A 23,533-nucleotide genomic window follows, 5' to 3' on the forward strand; every position below is an offset into this window, starting at 1 on the left:
ACAATGTATTGAGTATCATGATCCTTTGTACTAAACGGTGTTAGATTATTTAAATGATGATTCTTATGTTTATGTTATGTTGGATCATTTCGCTATTGCTTGAGTAATGATGTTGCAGGGACTTGAGGACTATTGCAAGCTATTATCTATTCATTTTATTCTTTATCATGTTGTGTCATGTAACTCTATGCATATGTATGATTTACCTTTTATAGATAAAAAATTATTCACTTTTTCATTGATTTATGTGTTTGAGTCCTCTGGATCAGGTACTAGAGGATGAGGGACTTGACCTCCCTACCATGGTTTCCCCACATCAGGAAAAATTACCTCTACTCATTAAGGAGACATACACAATCAACATGGATACAGAAGACGCTTTGAAGAATGTGCTCATAGCTAGGTCTCTAACAAATCAAGAAAAATGGAATTTTGTGAGCTTCTTAGATGAGACAAAAAACAATTTCACTTGGTCATATGCTAACATGCCAGGCCTTGATCTTAACTTGGTATATGCCAAACTAGTTAAGCAGAAGCTAAACAAGATGCATCCTCAGATTTCCCTCTTAGTAGAAGCAAAACTACAAAAGATGTTGGATGGCTTCATCAAACCCATTAACTATCTTGAATGGGTTTCAAATATGAATCTACACAGACTTTAAGGATCTTAATAAAGCATGTCCAAAAGATGACTTTCCTTTGCCAAATATAGACATGATAGTTGATCTCACAGTAGGACATAAGATTCTCTCCTTGATGGATGGTTTTTTCAGCTACAATCAAATCAAAATTATGGAAAAAGATCAACATAAAACAACATTCACAACTCCTTGGGGCACCTTTTGTTATCAGGTTATGTCGTTTGGTCTCAAGAACGCAGGAGCAACCTATCAAAGAGAAATGACTACTATCTTAAATGACCTTTTGCATAATATAATGAAATATTATGTGGATGATCTCCTAGGCAAGTCTAAAACAAGAGATGAGAAAATCTCAGTCCTAAGGAAGATCTTTGAGAGACTTGAGAAATGTAAGATGCACTTAAACCCTAAGAAATGTGTCTTTGGGGTTACATCAAGAAAGATCCTAGGGTTTATAGTATCTCGCAAATGCACAGAACTGGGTCCTACAAAAGTAAAAGCTATAATGGAAATGCCTCCTCCAAAGACACTCAAACAACTTCATAGCCTTCAAGGGAAACTCTAATCAATCAATAGACTTATTGCATAGCTTGCGGAAAAGTGTCACCCATTTGCACATCTACTACACAAGGATACAAAATTTAAATGGGATTGCTTATGTCAAAAGGACTTTGATAAGATAATAGAATATTTGGTGTTCCCTCTAGTTCTTATGCCACCCACTCCTGGAAAACCTCTCCTTTTGTACATATCAGCAACTACAGTGGCACTAGGGGCATTACTAGCATAGACAGGCAACCAAGGAAAATAACACACAATATACTACATCAGTCACACTCTTGTATGGTATGAACTTAATTATACTCCTATAGAAAGATCTTTCCATTCACTTGTTTTTAGCACATAGAAACTGCGAAACTATATGCTTAATGACAAGACCAAGTTGATAGCAAAGATTGATCCTCTTAAGTATCTATTATCTAAGGTTGCTCTCACTAGACACACAACAAAATGGGTCATGTTCTTGAGTAAATTTGACATTGATTATGCGGATCGAAAAGAAATAAAAATACAAGTCATATCAAATCAACTAGTAAATGCCTCTTTACGAGGTGATCATCCCCTTATCACAAAATTTGCTAATGACTCCATCATGACTATCAACACATCTTAAAAATGGCAATTGTACTTTGATGGTTCTTGCACACAAAATGGGTCAGGGGAAAGTATCTTGTTGGTTACACCTCAAGGGGATTTCATCCCTAAGTCATACAAAATAGCCTTTTCCTGTACTAACTATGGACGTATAAAAATGATCGAAGTGGATTGAAGCAGTCCCCATGACCACAGTAACTCGGAAAAAAATAGCCTGTTTCATCCTTAATTATCTGATATATAGATATGGCATTCCAAGCTCCATCATCACAGATAATGGATGACCTTTCAAGAACCAAGATGTACGAGAACTATGTGAAAAATTCAAAATCCAACATCATTTTTCTACACCTTACTACCCATAGGGGAATGGTCGGGCAGAAGCATCCAACAAGACAATATTAAAAATCCTAAAGAAAACAATGAATGATGCAGACAAAGATTGGCATGTACAACTCAATCCAACACTTTGGGCATACATAACTAGCATCCGCACACCTACGGGAGCTACACCATATTCATTAGTATATGGATCAGAGGAAATTTTACCCCTGGAGGTAGAAATTCCATCTCTCATAGTCTCTTTAAAAGGCCTAATTCCAGATGAAGAGTATCGAGTTAACCGACTGCAAGAGGTCGAACTGCTAGATGAAAGATGTCAACGTGCCTACACTCATCTCAAAGCATATCAGCAATGCATGTGCAAGAGCTACAACCACAAGGTCATTCCCTGAATTTTTAAAATTGGTGACCTAGTACTCAAGGAAAATCCTAGGAATCAGCAAGATCAGGAAAAGAAAGGGAAATTTGAACCTAACTAGTTAGGTCCCTATGTCATCATATCAGCCTATGGATCAAGCGCCTATCAGCTAACAACTTTAGAAGGATATGTGCTTGACGAACCAACTAACAACATTCATCTAAAGAAATACTACACTTGAGTAGTCTAATGCACGAAAAAGTCAAAAAATCAAAAAAATCAAAAAATCAAGAAAAAGCAAATAATGAGGTACAATAAAAGCAATTGGTGAAAACCTGGCAACAAGCGCTATTGTGAGAGGATAGATCCTCTATCTATATCACACCAGTATATCCACAGTTAAACACTATCGGCCGTCGTCCAACATTTTTTTCACAATATCCATCCAGGACATACTTAGCGTAGTCAATATCCTAATTTATCATCATATCATTTCACCACATCTCACCATGGCTCGGTAATCCCTGTACATATCCACATTGAGAGGCGCACTCGGCTAGGGGCAGTATCAATCAGAACTTGCAACACGCTCAAGACGTCAAAAACTTGTCGCAAACTCAGAACATCATATCCAACAAAAACAAAACTCAACAATCACAAAAACCACACATTGATCACTTAACAGGATTTACAAAATATGATGGATGATTTTCTGAAGTATCAAATGTTGCATCTTGCATAAAGTTTTGACTATTTTTGCACTTGAACTTTTTGAATTATTGGATCCTCTACATGTTCTCAACAAAAGCTTCACGCTAGAGAAAGTCGTGGGGACTCCAATATTTTTTTTTAGTTTTATGTCTGTGAGGCGATCATTTGTACTGTGTAGATACTTGTCTCGAGACGTGATTCACAGCATATCACTGAAGACATGATTCCACTTTACGCATACAAATGGTTTAATCTTGTCTGTTTATACGCAATCCACACTCAGGTCATCTTGGTTCAATTATACCTTGACGCTTTTGCTATCTTGCAAAATCAAAAATCATGTAAATTTTTCTCAGGTCATTATGGCTCAATTATACCATTATGCTTGTATAATTTTTCAACATATCCCAAAACAAATCAATGCTCAATGATGATACCTACAAAGAAAGCAAACAACATGTGGCTATATAGGGATGACGAATGCAGAATGAGGATGCTCAAATCAATTAGTTGCATATCATTTTACAATTAGTTGCATATCATTTTACAATTAGTTGCATATCATATCATACATCTCATTTTCAAGATACATCTCACAGCATATCATATCATACATCTCATTTTCAAGATACATCTCACAACATCATGCATTATCACATCATATTCATCACATACATCCATCTAAGAATTGCATCATCATAAAATAATCACAAGCATATAGAAATCATCATCCATAATGCATCACATGAGGATCAAAAGAAAATGGTCTCATATATATATCTCAAAAAATGATCGAAGTACAAAATATGTCATGTCTGTGCCAATACAACAAAATGATCAAAATACAATAGAGACAACGTCTCTTAGGTATGACTATCTCCTGAAGGAGACGGTCTCGCTACAGATGTCCCAGCACCTAGATCTCCAGGTGGATCCTGTCTAGGAGGCCCTGTCACGCCTCTGCTCTTTGTCCTCGACCCAGTCTCTCGAGATCGACTAGATCTTGACGTTGTGAAACTCTGTAGTTGATGCTCCCTAGGCACTGCATCCTCATAATGTTGTTGGTAGTACTCCGCCTCCTTGGCTCTCAAATCCAGCTCTCTCAAGGTGTCTCTCATCGCACCACCTGCTGTCGCTCTCTGCAAACTCACTGGGAGCTCCTCTGCTCGACCTCGACGCTCTATCTCAGTATCATGCTCTATGGTCAGCTGAATAATCTGATGTTGATGGACCAACAACTATGTCTACAACTGTTGCACTGACAACTGCACAGATCTAATCTATGCATCTACAGGGGTACCTGTGAAGGGGTACCCCTTGTCCCTCTGCCTGTCCTCGGTGCTGGTGGAGGTAAAACATCTAACCTCCTCCTCTGGGTCGGTCATCTGAAATCATCATACCCTCCCACTACCACTATCACCTCTCCAACTATCTCCTCACCCCTAGCTCTGATAGCCAAACCTCCTCTCCCTCTATCCACCACAGCCCACCGCACTGCTCTCTCCATCTGTATCCCTCTATCACCACCATCTCCACCCCTATCTCCTCTCCTCCCCTGATGCAATCTCCCCCTATCCCCTCATCAACCTCGGCCACCATCTCTGCCATCATCACCTCCTCCATCACCACCTCCCTCATCTACCTCCTCACCCACCTCTCCCCGTCTCCCTAGTCTCTCAGGCTGATCATCCTCATCATCATCAAAAGCGGGAATCATATCAGTTGGATCCGATATCCTGGCCACTACATGCATTGTAAAGAGTGCTACAAACTCATCAGTCATCCCTGCATCCACTATCTTAGGGGCATAATCCCAGATCTAGCTGGCTAAATGAAAGAAATCCTCCATGGTCATCACGCTATCAATCGTAGGTCCCCAATCCGGAATATCCTGTCTCCGTCGAGCATATAGTCATGCTCCCTATGGAATCCCCTACTATCGACCATACTACCATAGCACCGGGCTATGCAAAAACCTCTCAATAACAAAGTGCGTATGCCCTATCAGATACCTGGACATATAGACATAGGGCATCTCCATCTTGTCCTTTTCCCATACCTCGTAACCTGTATATGGTCGCTAGACGACCGTATCAATATCATCCAAAAATCTCCTCCAGTGCTCTAGCTTGCCCAACTTACGCTGGACAACTATCCCTTGATATCTGTATGAGTATGCACACCCAACAGGCCTATCTCTGTCCGCCAGTGGCCTAGCTACGGGAATATGCTCCCATGCCCATACCTATAGCAATGTAACTCCCACAAATAGACTATCATATCCCAAATATACTACCTGATGCAAATCCCTGTATAAGTGGGCCAACATAGCTGATCCCCATGCAAACTAGTGACCCCGCGTCACCATGTCCTCCAGAACCAATCCCCATCCCACTACCAATCCCTTTGACCTACGGTCGGGACATAAGAAACCACCTATAAAACCTTGCAGCACTGATGGTAGGGAAGCATAATCCAAATCTAAGAACTCCTGCCAGGGGATCTCGTATCCACAAACTATGTCATCCTATAGAATCTGATGAAGTGCCTCTGTACCACCCTCCTCAGTCTGCTCATAGGGTAATAATGCACCTACCACAGGAATCCATAGAATCCGGTAGCAATCCTCAGGCGTAACTATGATCTCGCCTGTTGCCAAATGAAAGGTGTTCATATCACTATGCCACCTCTCATCTAATGTTGTCAATAAACCTTGGTTAACAATAAACCGAGGCATCTCTAACAACGAGGACAGGCCACACCTCTCAATGATATCTCTATCAGCCTGTGTCAATCGTGGTATCAATGACCATGGTCTCAAAAATCGCTCTCATGACTGAACCACTCCAAGGCGCTCCTGTCACAAAGCAAAAAAAGTCCAATATCAGTTTCCTCATCAAAAACATAGATATCAAAATCATAAATTCATATCAACTTGAAACTTTGAAAATCTAATCAAGTTCCACATCATATCAATCCATTTTCATAACAAATCATATCAACTTGTAACACAACTCAAGTTTCACATTCATATCAACTTGTAACACAACTCAAGTTTCACATCCATATCAGCTTGTAAAACAACTCAAGTTCCACAATCATTGCAACTTGTAAAAACAACTCAAGTTCAACATATATATCGACTTGAAACAATTCATATCAAATCAAGTTCATATCCATCATCCCTATCAAAAACCACATCATATCAAATCAGCATCAAATCAATATCAACTTGAAACATTGCAAATCAAATCAAGTTATATCGGAACTCCTATTGGAAAATTATCAAAACAACGACAACAGGCACGCAGACTGACAATTTGCACCTATCTCGGTAGAACTGGCATCAACCCACCAATTTTCTTCATCTAAAAAAATCTCACTTTACCAAAAAATTTCCCCTATGCGCTAGACAATCTTGTCTACGCGCTAAACTGCTTACTATGCACTACCCTATCCTCGCAAAGCGCTACCCAATCCACCCTACATGCTAGCCAGCATCTACACGCTACCCTATCCTATTTCTGCACTACCTAACCTACCCCAAGTGCTAAACTACACTATGCGCTATCCTACTTGGCTCCTGTACTATAACCCTTCCCCGCTTCGCTAGGGTATACCTACGCACTACCTAGGCCTACCCATGAGACCCCCTACAAACACTATGTGCTAGGTATCTCCTTTGCGCTACCCGTTCCTCCCTCTGCGCTACCTTGTGATCCCGGTGAGCTAACTTAATCCTACACGCTAACCTAATTTACCGCTGCACTACCCTAAACTTTTCGGACACTACCCTATTTTATTAAAACCTACGCGATATGAAACCTATCATATGCGCTACGATTTGACCCCGACGCGCTAAACCGACAGATCCGCGTGACAAAATTGAAAACATGATCAAAAATGACAAAATAAAAAATCCAAAAGGGGTCAAAAAGGTTGACTTACCGGTGTTCCATACGCGACAGGCCTTCGATACCTCCGCACGCGCTCAAATTGATGAGAAGCATAAGGAACCAGCATGTTGACTTCTCTCCAAATATCACTTTCTCCAAGGTCAACAAGCACAAATGAGATAAAAAGAGATCACTTTTTCCCTTTTATAGGGTAAATCAAAATTAGGGTTACATGGAGGGACATGTAAATTGCTCGTGGTGTCTCATACAACCCTATCACATATCAATATCGAGAGATGAATCAAATTACCGCATTCAACATAGCCAAAAAAATTTAAATGCAATGAAATTTATCAAAATTATCTAAATCAAACCAAATTTTCAAAAAATTTGATTCATCTCCTAAGGGGGCATTATCAACATCATTTATCAAATCTGGGGCACGACATGAAAATCTCAAAATGACATAAAAATTGATCATAACTAAATCATGACAACACATCATTTTCTTTGAATCAACATGTGCACACACGTCACTTCAAATAGGGGCAAAATGTAGACGTATAAAAATGACCGTATTCCTAAATGAATATTTAATGTTCATTTTATTCCCATTCCTCCATTTAGTTAAATTTAATTTAACTAAATCACCCACATTCTTCTATTTTATTAAATAAATTATTCAATTTATTTAGTTAAATTCACTATAGCCCTTTACATCATTTAATTAAATAAATAATTTTATTTAATTAAATCCATTCTTCTTACTTTTAATTAAATTTACATTTAATTAATAGTTTATCCCAAATTGAATAAATCTAATTTATTCAATTTCCCAAATTGAAATAAAGCAATTTATTTTAATTAATTCTACTTTCCCTCACCCACTTGCATTTTCCTACATCTCCCACTTGCATCCTAAACCCTATTCCTAATTTCTTCTAGAATCCATCTAATCCTAATCAATTAACCCAAACCCATCCATTATCCCTTTTCCCTAAATTTGAGGAGGTCACTTCTCAAATTTGGAGTAAAGTCTTCAAAAGGCATTAAAGCCTTTATCCATTCAACAAGTTAGCCATTCAACAAGCTAACTTGTTGAATACCGCCAAATCTGGAAGGACTCTTACAAATTTGTCCCCAAAGTCTTCAAACCATTAATGGTTAACTAACCCTGTTTGGAATGGTTAGAGACTTTTTGACTAACTCAACCTCCATCTAACCCAGGGGTCTCATCAAGCATTCATTGCTTTGACCATGGTTATCTCTTTAACCTTTGCACGAGAGTCTACCCCTTGGATAAAAGCTTTATCCATTGCATAACCCTAACCTAACCTTAACCCTTACCTCCTAAGGTAACTTTCATGTCTTCTCAAGCATTTAATGCTTCATTCATCTCCTCTCAACCAGTCTTATGTTGACAATTGTCACCATTTCATTGGTGAAAATTGTAAACATGAATTGATAACTTTCAATCCTAGCCCTTGATTAACTCCTTCAATCTTGACCATCCATTGCCCTATTTTCACTATAAATAGAGCTCTTATTCCTTCATTTTAAGCATCCATGAAAGCTTTTAGTATCTCATTTATGCTCAAATTTATCAAAACATCTAGCTTCTCTTTGCAATAGGAATTAATCTAATAAGCATTTTAGACTATTTCCTTTATCATTAGCTTAAATCATTAACTAATATATCATGTTAGGATAGTATTGCTACTAACCTTGTCATCTTATAATCTAGTTTATTGCATTTGTATAATCATGCATAGATAGGATGCATTTCATATGCACATCAAACCAAAGCATCCCTCATTCTTGCATTCGTCATCCCTAAGCTACTTTGCTTAGTGATCTGAGAGTAAAGGCATTGGCTTGAGGGACCTTGTGAGATAGAGAACCATGGAACCAACCTTGGGAAGTTGAGTCGTTCTTCATGACTCCATAACTTACACCAAGAAGTCTTATGGGTGTGTGAACAAGCCTCTTTGAGACCGCATTTTTACTTTTTGAGTTTCATCGCCCAGCTTTTTCCATGCATACTAACAATATAGTAGAGTATGAAGCTTTAATCACTTGTCTTTGTCTCACTATCTAATGAAAAATCATAGAGTTGCATGTCTATGGTGATTCTAAACTTGTCATCAAATAGGTAAATGACGAGTGTCAAACTAAGGAAGACAAGTTACTCCCTTATCATAGCATGGTCAAAGATCTCAAATAGAATTTCACTCTCATTCAATTTGATCAGATTCCCAGGACAAATAACAAAGCTTTTGATGCCATCACTACAATCGGTTCCCTCCTACAGATGTTGGCAAACAGTCAGAAGTGTGAGTTCTTGGTTGAGCAACTCCTAGTACCGGAATATGATGTTTGTGAATTGGAAATGGTATGCATCCTCGTTTGTCCTAATTACCCCTAGTATCAAGAAAAATTTGCTTACCTATGAGACAACATTATCTCCCCTCATCTCACCAAAACCCAACAACAAACCTTCATCTGTCGATCCGCTCGATACACTATCCTTGGTGATACCCACTTTCAAAGGAATTTTGATGGATCCCTCCTAAGGTGCTTAGAAAAAGAGGAGGTTGAATGGGAACTACATGAAGTGCACAAAGGTATTTGCAAAGAACACTTAAGTAGCCTTACCCTGTCTAAGAAGCTCTTGTGCACAGGATACTACTAGCCAATAATGGAAGAAGATGCATATCACTATGTAAAGAAATATATCCCTTGTCAGAAACATGGTGATAAGATTCATGCCACCTCTCAGGATCTATAGCCATTTATCACACCATTACCCTTCTCATAGTGGGGGCTCGATCTCATAGGGAAAATCCACCCTGCCTCATCCAATGGTCATAAATTCATAATAATTGTCATAAAATACTTCACTAAGTGGCTAGAAGCCATACCACTCACTTTTACAACTAGAAAACATATCTCCAAGTTCATTCTGAAATATCTTATCTATCACTATGGCATCTGAAAGGTTATTATCATAGATAATGACAGACCTTTCAAAAACTAGGATGTTAAAGAATTATGTCAAAATTTCTTCATCCAACACCACTTTGCCACTCCATATTACCCGCAAGGTAATGGTCAAGCTGAGGGTTCAAATAAAACCCTTATCAAAATCCACAAGAAAATAGTTAATGAAATTGGTCGTGATTGGCAGTTGCAACTTCATCCTACCCTTTAGGCCTACCTCACAAGCATCTGTACCCCCACAGGTGCCACCCCATACTCCCTAGTCTTTGGTTCCAAAGTTGTTCTCCCCCTTGAGATTGAGATCCCGTCACTTTGGGTATCATTGTAGAACATCCTTCCTGATGAGGAATATAGGGTTGCCAGACTACAAGATCTTGAACTATTGGATGAAAGGCATCTCAAGGCCTTAAATCACCTCTAAGTATATCAAAACTATCTATAGTTAAGCTACAACAAGAAAGTCAGAACTCAGGAATTTGACATTGGTGATCTAGTACTTATGAAAAATCAAAGAAATCTTCAGGACCGTGAAAAGAAAGGCAAGTTTGAGCCTAACTATCTTGGACCTTATGTAATCACTACAAAATATGGTTAGAAAGAGACACTACATAAGTCATCTAGTATTGTTATTGATGGCAACTGAAGTCAGTTATCCCATCTACAGTATGTATTTTGATCCTACCAAAAGTCAAAATGCAAATTGGTTCAAGTTCGACAGACTGGAATAGAGTATCTAGCAAAGTTTAATATATTGGGTATCATTTCATTTTAGCTTAATATCTTATGTTGTGGATCTAGTTGAAGGTTGATGCATGTCTAGATAGCCTTATCCCATGATTTTAACCTCCAATGTTGATTTGGTTGTAAGTTAGGTGGTCTGGTATATCAGCAATCTCTTGTGGATAATCCTTATGCAAATTATGTGGATCAATTTTGGTGATTACTCTTGGGATCTAGATGTTTTATTTGATGGTTTTGGTAGTGTGTGGACAATTTTTTTGGTCTACATTAGTATTTTGGTTTGAATTCAGTCAACAGTGTGTACATGTTTCATTATTTGTAAAATATTCTTGAGCCGACATGTAGCCAATATGATTATGTGTTGTGGATATATAAGATCAATTGTTATGATCATTTTAGATATCAGTGGTTATGTGAGAGGTTTTTGTGATTGATTGTGTGTATCTTCACGTGCACAGGTCAGAAATTTGTGATCTAGAGTATTGCAGAACTGTGGATCAAAGCAATATAAGGCAGTGTGAAATCAGTGGACATTGTGCTTAACTGGAACTATACCTAGGAATTTTTAGCTGTTGTTCAATAGTTAAAATTATCTTGTGATCATTTGTAACTCATTTGTAAGGTAGTGAGCCTTCCTAGGGCTATATCCCTTCTTTGTTTTGAGTAGTGATCTCTAGGCAGTGTGCTTGAATGCATGTGCATTCCATTGTAAAAATTATATTTGAGTATACTCATTTTGTGGGTCTCATTCCCATCTTGGTTTTTACCTTGATCGGGTTTTCCACGTATAAAATTTGTGTTATGGTGTTGTGGTTGATTGTCTTGTGTTCTTGCATCTTTCTTTTGGTTCAAGATATTAATTGAGTAAAAGAATAAGTTAATAAAGTTAAAAATTCAAAAAACACTGATTCACCCCCCCTCTCAGTGTTCCTTGATTCCAAAAATATGGATCAAGTGCCTATTAGTTGGCCACTCCTGAAGGAGATCCTTTGGATGAGCCCGTGAACGTCATGCACCTAAAGAGATTATATGCCTAGTCTTCAGAGATTATCGTTATTCAAAAAAAAATTTAAAAATCATAAAATCATAAAAAAATACAAACAAAAACAGTGAAAACCACTTTGTGGCGCTATAGGCAAGTACCTTGGTGAAAACCTAGTTTCAAGCATCAATATAAATAATCTAGATCCACCATCTTACGGGACAAACAATCTTTTGTCACCCCACCTAGCCTCCATATAGCATTAGTGATGTTAGGAATTAATTTGCCTCCAATCCATTATCCACCAGCCCACTTTCACATCCATAGTCCTCTTTAAGTCATATAATGGGTTTACTCCACCTATGGGCATTTGTTGAGGATGTGCTCATTTGATCACTTTTCCCCTCCCCTCCTTGCATCAATTCATGTTCCATTAGTGATGTAGGAATTAATTTGCTGCTCAGTCACCACATTCACCTCATCCCCCCTCACGAGATGATGAGCTTTTGTCTGAACTGTGAATAAGGATTGTCCCATCACACTAAGCTTTTGTCCCATCACATTGAGCTTTCCCCCAATTTCAGAGCTTATCCCATCAAACTAAGCTTCTTTTTGACTTTCATGTCATCCAAATGCCCATCCACATGAGCTTAATCAAGTCTTTATAGTCAATCTCACATCCACGTCCATGTACACATACCATCTACTCTATTGCCTATTCATTCCTATCAATTACCCTGGCCCATCAGGGTGCATCCTTCCTATGTTCAGTAATCTATCCACCACCTTAGTCCTACTCTTGGAAAGAGGTGTTAGTTGGTCATGTGCATGTTATTTGTGTGATTTGGTTTGTTTCTTGATGTTCTATATCTTGGTATGTTTTGGGTTGGTGTATATTGGGGCATGTTTTTGTGGTATGGTGTGTTTGAATATTTCTCTTGCATAATCTAGCAATCCTCCATTTACATCATCATGATGTTTGCACGGCTATGTGCAAGGGGTACCTATTGTTTGATAGTGTATTCCACGCCTCAAATTTTCACAACATTTTGATTCTCATAATCAATGATGTAGATCATCCTCAGCAATATCAAAACTAGGTTTTCTCTCCACATATACACAAAAACAAATTTCCCTCACTTCAGACACTTCATTTTGCATTCCATTCCATCTCCCCATTTTTATTTTTTTTTTGGAGACCTCAATTTATTCACTTCTTGCCCTTCTTCTTGTCTAGTCCCGTTTCATTGTATCATGGTTGGCATATTATAAAAAATTGTCTCATTATCATTATCATTTAGTTGCATCTTTTATTGCATCTTCATTTAGTTGCATAATCATTTAGATTGCATTTTTTATTTTTAGAAGCATTTTTATGTAGTCACATTATCATTTTAGGTTCATTATCATTATGATCTAATATTACACTATCATTTCATTTCTATTATCTATCATTGCATATTTATTATCATTTATTCCCATTATCATTTAAGTCATATTTTATTAATAGTTGCATTCATTACAATTTATTTCATCTGGGTGCATTATTACAAATTGGAAGCATTCCATTTAGTTACATTTAAAATATCATAGTGCATCCATCAAGTCATATATACATAAGGATCAAAATATGAATATATTACTAGCCACATTTCAACTCGAATGCAATAAAGGCATGATTTACAAGATATGAGTTGAAATAAAGGCAATTATATTGATTTGAAATGCACTAGAAGGATGTAGAACATCCATTTGCATCCATATTCCATCATAGGAATACATTATGAAATTGACATAATCACAACACAATAGATAAACATTGCATATCATATAGTTGCACATCAAACAAATCACATACACACATCCCGCATCCACAGCATGTTAGGCACATCATATAGATAACTAATGCATACATATCACATTAATACATCCTACATCACAAACATGTCAGATCATATGCATCATCGTAATCATAAGTCAAAATAAATAATAAAGTCCATGCTTAATTCATAATAAAGTACACACTCATAGCACTGCCAAAATCATGTATCATATATTTATCTCAAAAAAATCAATGTGTCCAACTATAGTACAATGATATACCCCAAAGGGTCAAAATATGTCACACATATATCTATGAGTGCTAGCTCACACTCTTTGTATCTCCTAGCCCTCCCGAGGGACTTACTAGTGGTAGTCGGGGAGCTCTCATGCCCATAGACTCTCCTGAAACCTCTGTCCTCAAGCGTGTCTTCCTAGACTTGGAATACATGGTGAAGGAGGGAGCTGATTGATCCTATGGTATAGATCTCTCATAAAGGATCCTATAATAATGGACCTCTCGTAGAGCCTTCACCATCTCCCTCCATGCATCTGGGGCCTCGAAAAATAGTGTTATCTATTGTGTTGGATCCAATGCCCGCCTAGCCACATCCCTCTCTCCCTACAGTCTAACTTCCTCTATCTCTTCTCTTCTCAGTCTAGCTTAGAGGGTCTCTATCTCATTTTCCATCCCCTACATCTCATCCCTGAGTTTTCCTATGGCCCCACCACTCCTCACCTCCTCCAGCATCCTCTTGGTCTCATCCGCCTCTTTCCTGATGCTATCCCTCTCTTATATGGCTATATCCACATCCAGTCTTAGTGAATCCCCCTCTGCTCTCAACTGACCTTCCTCCTCCTACAAGTTGTGCACTAAAGCCCTCTCCTAATTTTCCCTCTATCACTCGGTGGCTAGTTGATCCTCCAGGCTCTATGCCCTGGCCCTCTTTGTGTCCTGCTCCAAAATGGCCTGGTCAAAATCGATCTACAGTACCTGCCTTGTGGGTATTTTTGGCTCTACCCACTATCCCTGCTCTCTCCCCTCCATATCCAATATATCCATTAGCTTCGATCCTCCCCTTGCCTCCTCCTGATGATAACCCCCAATCTACTATACTGGTGGCTGAACCTACAAAGGAACTACTACTACTAGGACCTATCTCCTCTGCCCTCTCCTCCTCTGTCCTCCCCAAGGCACCCGTCCATGTCCCCTAGCTCCTCTAGCAGCCTCTCCCTCTTTAGGCCCATCCCCCTCCCCTTTGACAATATCATCCACCAATGGATCTAGCTCATCCTTCTCTAAAACTCTAGGAATAGTCAGTCAAACTGGCCTATGTGCATCCCACTAGGCTGCATACACTCATGTGCACCCTGGGTCATCCCCAACCTATATCCTCTCATCCCATGACATTTTGGTTGTGTCAATCTATCTCAGTTGCACCTCCAATGGACCCACTGCCTCTCCCCATGTCACAGCCTCCCTAGTAATGTGTGGATGTGTGCACTGATACCTAATGATGTCCTATGGTAAGCCAAACTATCTCATAACCCATGTGGTAGATACTAATGAATAATGTGTATGGCGCATCTAAAGAGCCAAAACTCACTTTACACCCATGCCAACTGCAAATCCAATACTCACTATCCTCTCTCCACTACTCACTATCCCTAAATGGCTGCCATGTAAAAACTATGAGCTCATCCAATACCCTCCTCCAAAACCAAGTTGCTCCAACTTGAGTATAATGGAGTAAGCCCCTATACCTTTCCATGTATGTAAACTACCAGCTCCAATATTGTACTCCTAGGGACAATGTGACGGCAATATGCTCCCAAGTCGAGATGTGTAGTAGCGTAACTCTTGTCCTGAGATTCTTATAACCTTGGTAGATGCACATGTGCATATCATGATATAATTGGCCAAGCATCACAACTCCCCATGCATACTCTACTCTATCCTCTAGAACGTAATAGAGGCATCTACCCCATCCTATTGAAAATTAATGCCCACTAAAATCCGACATCATCCGTCGACTAATCAACCTACACATGAATAACACCAAGTGAGGAATCCTCTGTATCTACATAGCCTCCTGAAGCCGCATCCTTATCCTATCCATCAATAAGTCAACACACTCACATATGCTCTGCAAATAATGATCTTCATGGTCTAGTATATACTCTAGTATGACTCCTCTCATGGGCACCTTCAGGATCCGCTAGACATCAAGGAGTGTGATGTTGGCCTCACATATAGGCATATGAAATATACAAGTCTCACTATCCCATCTCTCTACCAATGTTGTCATCATAGCGATATGTGCTCAAATCCACTGCCATCTCCCCATGAACCCGAGAACTAGTGCGCTTAGCACAACCCGCTCATCTCTACTCAATTGTCTAAACAACCTCATCGTCAGTGGCCATTACTCCCAAGAAGTGATAATGTCAAGATCCTCCCGCATTCAGCAGAATCACTTCATTAGCCTTCTATTCTACCCTATTCTACCCTACTCTAGTCTATTCTAGTCCCTTTCCATACCAGGAGAATCTCATTGCCCCCTTATTTTCCAACCCATTCCATCCCCTTCTTTACCCTTTATCCTATTTTTCTTCTGGCAGAGACAACGTTTCTCCTCAGGTAGAGATGCCAAAACCTCGCCTTGTGCACCAAATTGTAGAATGGAGATGTCGTTCTAAACTCCACCTTTCTTTTCTCGTCTGCAGATCATTCAACGTCTACGTAGATGTTTTATTTGTGCAGATGGGGAATGCCTGCATAGTTATTGATTGTCCACATAGACATCGATATCATGATCGATGTCTCCACCTTGACAGCATTTCTAGCCTATTTATTACCCCCTATTTAATGCTAAACCTACTAAATGACAAACTTAGGTTGGGGTACATACCGATGGGTCGTACTCATCCAGTCATTGGTACCGTCAGACTTTCTTAGTGTGATGCTTGTGGTGTGGAATACAGGCCATCTCTCCTAAGTACTCTAGTCTCTCTCAATCTCCAAGGTGTATGTGTGACAATGACCCCTCCTAGGACCCCGTGTGGCTTATATAGGGCCCCCTTTCCCCTTTTTTCTTCTTTCTATGTTTTTCCTTCCCACCTCTTCCAAAATTTCTTTTTTCCCCCTTATTTCCTCTTCGTTCTTTCTTTTCTCACTCCTATCATTTTCTTCTTTTCAATAATTTTCTCAAAAAAATTTCAAATTTCCCAGTTATATTCTTGAAGGGGAATATACCACCCGTGTCTTCACGTTGAGGCTTCCATTTTCTATCTTTTACCCATCACCAATTTTTTCGTTGCATAAAAGAGGGGTAAAATGTAGATGTCTAAAATTAATTAAATTAAATATTTAATCAATTATCCTTTCTACATGATTAATTTATTTAATTACACTATCCTTATTCTTCTCAAAGTTAATTAAATTTAATTTAATTAATCTTATCACTATAATCTAATAATTGATTTATCAAAAAAATTAATTATGCCCCTATTTCTTCTAAAGTCATTCAAATAATCAATTCTTCTACATCCCTTTAAGTTAATTAATTCCAATTAATTAACTTGAGTCACGTGATTCCTACAAATCACTTCTTCTAATCCTCACTTGGCCTAATTAATTCTTCTAGAATCATGCTTATCATTATTCTTCAATTTTTAATTCCTCCACTCATTCTCTCTCCTCTTGTCAAATCCTCCTAACTTTCCCACATGCTCTCTAATCTTTTATTAACCCACTTAATCCCTCTCTTAATCATTTGCACATTCCTAATCCCCATTATTAGAAATAAGTCAACCATTTGCCATAAATGGTTTGTCACCTCTCACCTTCCAAACCTTAAATGTATCAACTTTGGTCCTTCCAAGGATTTAAAATTATTCCATTTCCCCATGCTCCCTCACTTCCCAAGGAATTTTAAATTCCTTTTCTCTCCTCTTTCTCCCATGCAATCCATCATTTCAGGATTTTTAATTCTCTTGCCATATCCCAAGGAATTTTAAATTCCTTTTTATTCTTCCAATGTACTTGGGGATCTATTCTCCATGTATCATGAGTTGTGTGGAGGTAAGAAATGTCTTTGTGGAAAATCTCTCGAATCCTACACCTTGTCCTCTCAATTCCCTCCATCGCTTTCCTTCAATCTTGACCCTTCATTCCAAATTAATCTTGGCCCTCCATTTCTCCCTTTTCAAATTTATAAGTTGGGGTCTCCTCCCCTTTATTTCACATCCATAATTTGTGCAATCTCATGATGATATAATAAGCATAGGATCAACACCATAAGCATTGCCACTATAGTCAAATTAGTTCTCCATACTTAGCTATTTCAACCATCCACCCAATCATCCATCTAGCCATTGTTGTTGTGTAGTGCAGAGCAATCCACACCCAATCATAGGACCAATCCAATCAAGTGAGGAAGGGGCACACTCTTCACTTCATCGAAGGTCCTATAGACACCTAAAAGTAATTATTTTTAATTACTTTTAATTCCTCACATAATTAATTATTTAATTATGTTAATTCAAATTCTCCTCAATATTAATTAAATATAATTAATATTGTCACTATAGTATGTGATTGATTTATTTAACAAATCAATCCCTTTCTTTATTCTTCTAAAAAATTAAATCCTCACAAATCTTCCTCTTGGCTAATTAATTTCAATTAATTGGTTAACCTACATGCTTCCTACAAACCATCTTCTTAATTCATCATTAACCTAATAAAGTCTTCTAGAAACTCCCTAAACTCACTTAACCTTATTCTTCTAATTTTTAATTCTCTCCACTCATTCTCTCTCCTATTCAAATCCTCCTACAAATCCTAATCCCACCTAACATTTCCTCTAATCCCCCTCCTAATGAGTTGCTAATGGCTAATCATCATGATTAGCCACGAAGTCAACTCCTTGTCCCTTCCATCCAACCACTAGCTTTTAATGCTCTTTTCCTAGGTGAATGTGAGATCTTCAAAATCTCACAATCCTCTAGGCATCTCCTCTCCCAAGGAATTTTTAATTCCTTCTTATTCCTCCAATCTCCATGATTATCCCTTTTTGGAGAATTTTAAATTCCTCCTCCCCATTCTTCAAGGAATGTCACGTCCCTTGCTCCTCTCAAGGCACACCGGGAAGTCTTCCCAATGCACCTTTCTCTTCTCAAGGTACCTTGGGAAGTCTTCCCAATGTACCTTGAGGAGTGTGGAGACAAGAAATGCCTTTAAGGCATATCTCTTGGTCTCCACACCCTCTCTTGGGCCTTGTGTGAGCTCACAAGCAATCCTAGCCCTTCATCTTGAATCCATCCTAGTCATCCATTCTTCCTCTCCTCTTCCTATAAATTGAGGACTCCATCCCTCCATTCTTCATCTCCAAGTTTAGTAATCTTATGCTGCCCTTTTGAGCCTAGAAAAATAATTTAGCATCCTTATCATGTCAAAATCATCCTACATCCACACTTAATCATCTCATTTTCATCATCTTCCAAATCCATTCCATTTGTGCACAACATTGGAGAGCCATCCACATCAAGCAAGCAAGGGGAGCACATCAAGTGGAGCATCATCCAAGGGCACCTTCACTTCATCAAGCTCCATCTGAAGGAGAAGGTAAAAGGATTGTGTGAGGTATATACATTTTCATTATTCATGTTTTCATGCATTTCAAATTATGTCTTTGATTTCATATACTTCCATGTTTTATTTGCATGCTTATTAACTAATCCTTCTCCATCGGGTCTTTTTTCCCCTCTTCATTCTGGCACACCCGGTGGGACCCACGTCCCTAAGGACTAATGTTTTTTTTTTTATGAGTTTTTGTGAGTTGTGAGACGCAGGTTCTGGAATAGCGCGACTGCAGAAAAATCTTTGGTGGCTCTATATTTCAGCGCGAGCACTCTACGCATTCTCCCATCTCCTCCTCATTCTTCTTCTTCTATCTATCTTTTGTTCCTTTTATGTTTCTGTTTCTTTTCTGTTTCTGTTTATTTTATGTTTCTGTTTCTATTTTTGTTTCTATGTGCTAACTGTGTTTTCAATTTTTAGGCACTTAGGCTTAATTAGGGGGATAAATGAATCAGTCGTTTGTGTTTGTGGAAAGTGTGAAAGTAGGAGAGTATTCTCTTGTCTATTTAGACAATCAGAAATCCAGACCTTTGGCACTTTTTTATCTGTTTAGCGTGACTGTCTGCTCTATTGTTTGCTCTGTTGTCTGCTCTATGATCTACTCCGTTATCTGTTGGTCTGCTCTATTATTTGCTTTGTTTTTTTGCCATATTTGCTTTATCTTCACTCCATTTTCCTCCAAACTTCACTAGATCCCCCGCATTACCATTTTGCACATTTCCTTCCTTGGGGGCCTTATCCCAAAATCCAAATTTTGAAGCTCAAAATCCCACATTCCTCTATTTTTAGGGTTTTCCATAACTCCTTCCCCTTTTATCCAATCACCTCCAAATTTTCCCATATTGTCCATCTCCAAATTTTTCTTCTTTGTCCCTCTTGGACAAATTTTTCCATTCCTTCATCTCTCCTCCAAAATCCCCATTTTTTCGCTTGCTTATCCCTTGGAAAGTAGCAAAAACCTAGTCAAACACTATTTACCCATCAAATTTTCCTCGAAATCCACATTTGTCATTAGTAAAAAAAAATTTATTCATGTTTTTCTACTTATTCCCAAAAAATAAAAATAAAAAATATTTTTGTCATTTTGTTGTCTTTTGCAGGATGCTTGTTGAAGACTCCATTTTTCAAACTACTAATCAAGTTGTTTTGCAGGTTGCCTAAGAAATCCGACCAAACATTGTGCATTTATTTAAATTAGGCACCTAGATATTAATTAAAATGGAATGAACCATTGTCTTATGTGTCTTTAAGAAAAGCGTAAAGGTAGGAGAGTATGCTCTCATCTAGCTAGACGATCAGAAATCCAGACCCTCCAACCTTTTCTTGTTTGATTGCATGTTTACCTCTAGCAAGCCTACCCTCCCAACTTGCTCTTTGAGAAGGTAAGAGGGGAACGACCCAAGTGAGTACACCTAGACCTGGGGTTCCCAACTCACTATAATAAATAGGCCATTGACTACGAAAGGGTTAATGGTTGGGGCTATATGAGAGTTCACTCTCACATTGGGTGCTTAGTAGGATCCTAGAGATCTCAATCATGCTTGTGTGACTACTATGTTCTTGGTGCTTCATTGGGCTATAGGCCTCAATTGCGCTTGCGCAACTTCGAAGGGTAGCTCATAACGGGAAGACTTACTAAACATTTTGTTCATAGTGGCCAAAAACCTTCTAGTCATTGGTGCAAGAGGTCGGACCTCCGAAGCCGCCCATATTTTTATGGCCCTTAGTAGAGACACAAAGTTCACCATGAGGAGTTTTCATCGGAATTGATGCTTGGCTGCCCCGAGAAGTGAGTGTCGTTGAGGGGAGCCAGTGGGGTCAAGCATCTAAGTGTCCGCTCTAGGTAAGCGTAACTGGGAAACCAATTGGGATCCAATGACTATTGTCCTTGCCAGCCTTAAGATGTTGTATATGAGCATGAGTGTTTTTGAGATAATATGCATTTGATCATTGTGTTTGCCTTATTTGATACATACTTGCCAAGAGAAGACTAAAAACACATCACTATCCCCAATCACTTTGCAAAAACACTTGTCAAGACACAAACAATTGTCCAAGTCATTACCCACACAAAGTCCAAAATTGTGTCAAAACTCCATATGTCCCATGTTTCATAAGCCCAAGAGAGAAGCTAGAGTTCATCCTCTCCATCATCATTCAAGTTTGTCCTTTGAAACACCTACTATTGTCCAAATCAAGGTGGTCATGCCCCTTCATACAACTTGCCATTTGAATCGATCCTCCATTAACTCACGTTCATGTCAAAGACAACCTAGTCATCAAGTTTCTTCTAAACCATCACTACCATACCTCCTCCATAAATCATCCTCAAATTTCCCAAGGACTTAGCACATCAAATCAATCTCCCTCCACTATCAAATCAATTATCAAAATTCAAATCCAATCATCCTCTAATCCATTTTTTCCTCACGTTAAGGTTACATGCCTTGTGAAATTACATTTAGACCTCATCATTAATCAATTGGCTCTCGTGCTTGAAGGAGAATCCTCTCCAAGTACCTTTTGCCTAATCCTTTTGAATCGATCAAGACTCTTAACTCACATCTTTACTTTTCTTAGGGTCCTTAGTCAACCCTTGGTATAAGAGAGGCTTTTTAATCATCAATCCAAGGTCTAAATTATACACAACTTGGCCATCACCTTACTTGTGGTTGCATCCACCACCTAAAATCCTCATCCAAGGACTTAGGTGTTAAATCCTAATCAAATCCAGGCTCTAATCCAAGAACCATACCAATCAACAAAATCCCTTGTCATAAAAGACAAAATCCAAAATTCCACAAATATCTTACTAAGTCCTTTCATCACAAATTTCCCCCTCCAGACTTTTCCAAGGTTATTCATGTATGGTCACAACTCGATCCCAAAAGAGAAAGATGGTTGAACAACAATATGGCATGTCGGACATTAGTGCCCTATATGAAGATCCCATGCAAGATCCTACACAAAGTGGGCAACCTAGCAATCAAGATCAAAGCCAAAATCCTAACATGGTTAGCCAAGATGAACTCTCTCCGGAAGTGCAAACTTTCCTAGCGGATTCTTATAACCAAGAGATTATGGAAAAGTTTATTCAACACAATCCCACTGCACTTCTAAAAACTCTCCTTGAAAATGGAGCTCAACTTCCCCCTGAATTTAATAGGTCCACTCTCGCCCAACAACCACAAGGAGACCTCACTCCCACACAAAGTGTTGCACCTATTATTCAAACTCAATCAATCACAGCCCCATCAATCATCCAAGCTCAATCAATGCCACATGTGGCACCTCCCACCATGGTCTCCCTCCCATCTTCTTCCTCCTTACCATCTATACCACTATCAAATCCGATCTCATCTATTCTCCAACACACTTCTATACCACCTCCTTCCATTCAACCACATATTTCTATTCCACAAACTTCCCTTCCTGCCAATAATGTCGCAAATTTCATCTAGGTCGTACTCAATCCCATCACAATAGTTTGCGGACCGCAACCAACTATCACACAAATCCTTGCAACATCGGTCCTCACATCCCACGTTCCCGCCTCCTCATCATATCAATACATTGGTGGTGGTGCACCTTCTTTGGCTCACCCAATTCTTGGGGAAAATACAATTCATCATTATCAAAGTCCACAACAAGACCTCATCAAGGAAATTCAAGACATGAAAAATATCATCAAGGACATGAAACAAAGGATGAATAAAAGGAAAACTTACTCATTCGAAGAGTTTTGCCCTTGTCCTTACGACCCGTTTATATCAATTGCACCCTATCCCCCAGGATTTGAGATCCCCAAATTCACCAAGTATGAAGGTAAAGGATACCCCCGTGACCATGTCCAAGAATTCCACATCTTATGCCAAGAAGTCTCCTATAGTGACCTTTATCTTCACAGACTCTTTCCCAAGAGTCTCACGAGAGACGCCCTGGCATGGTTCTCATCTCTACCGTGAGGTTCCATTGTCTCCTTTCCAGACTTGGCAGAACAATTTGTGGTCCACTATGCTTACAACATGGTTACTGATGTTTCTATGATGGACCTATGCAATACAAAACAAAGGCCTGGAGAAACCTTTGCCAATTTCCTACAAAGATGGTGACATCTTATCAAAAAATTCCAGTGGGACATGCCAGAACAACATCAAATTGAGCTATTTCAAAAGAACTTGGTGCCTGAACTTTCGAGACCCTTAATATCCCAATGTATCAAATCCTTCCAAAAATTGACCA

This window comes from Cryptomeria japonica, chromosome 7, assembly GCF_030272615.1.
Source record: "Cryptomeria japonica chromosome 7, Sugi_1.0, whole genome shotgun sequence".
NCBI lineage: Eukaryota > Viridiplantae > Streptophyta > Pinopsida > Cupressales > Cupressaceae > Cryptomeria > Cryptomeria japonica.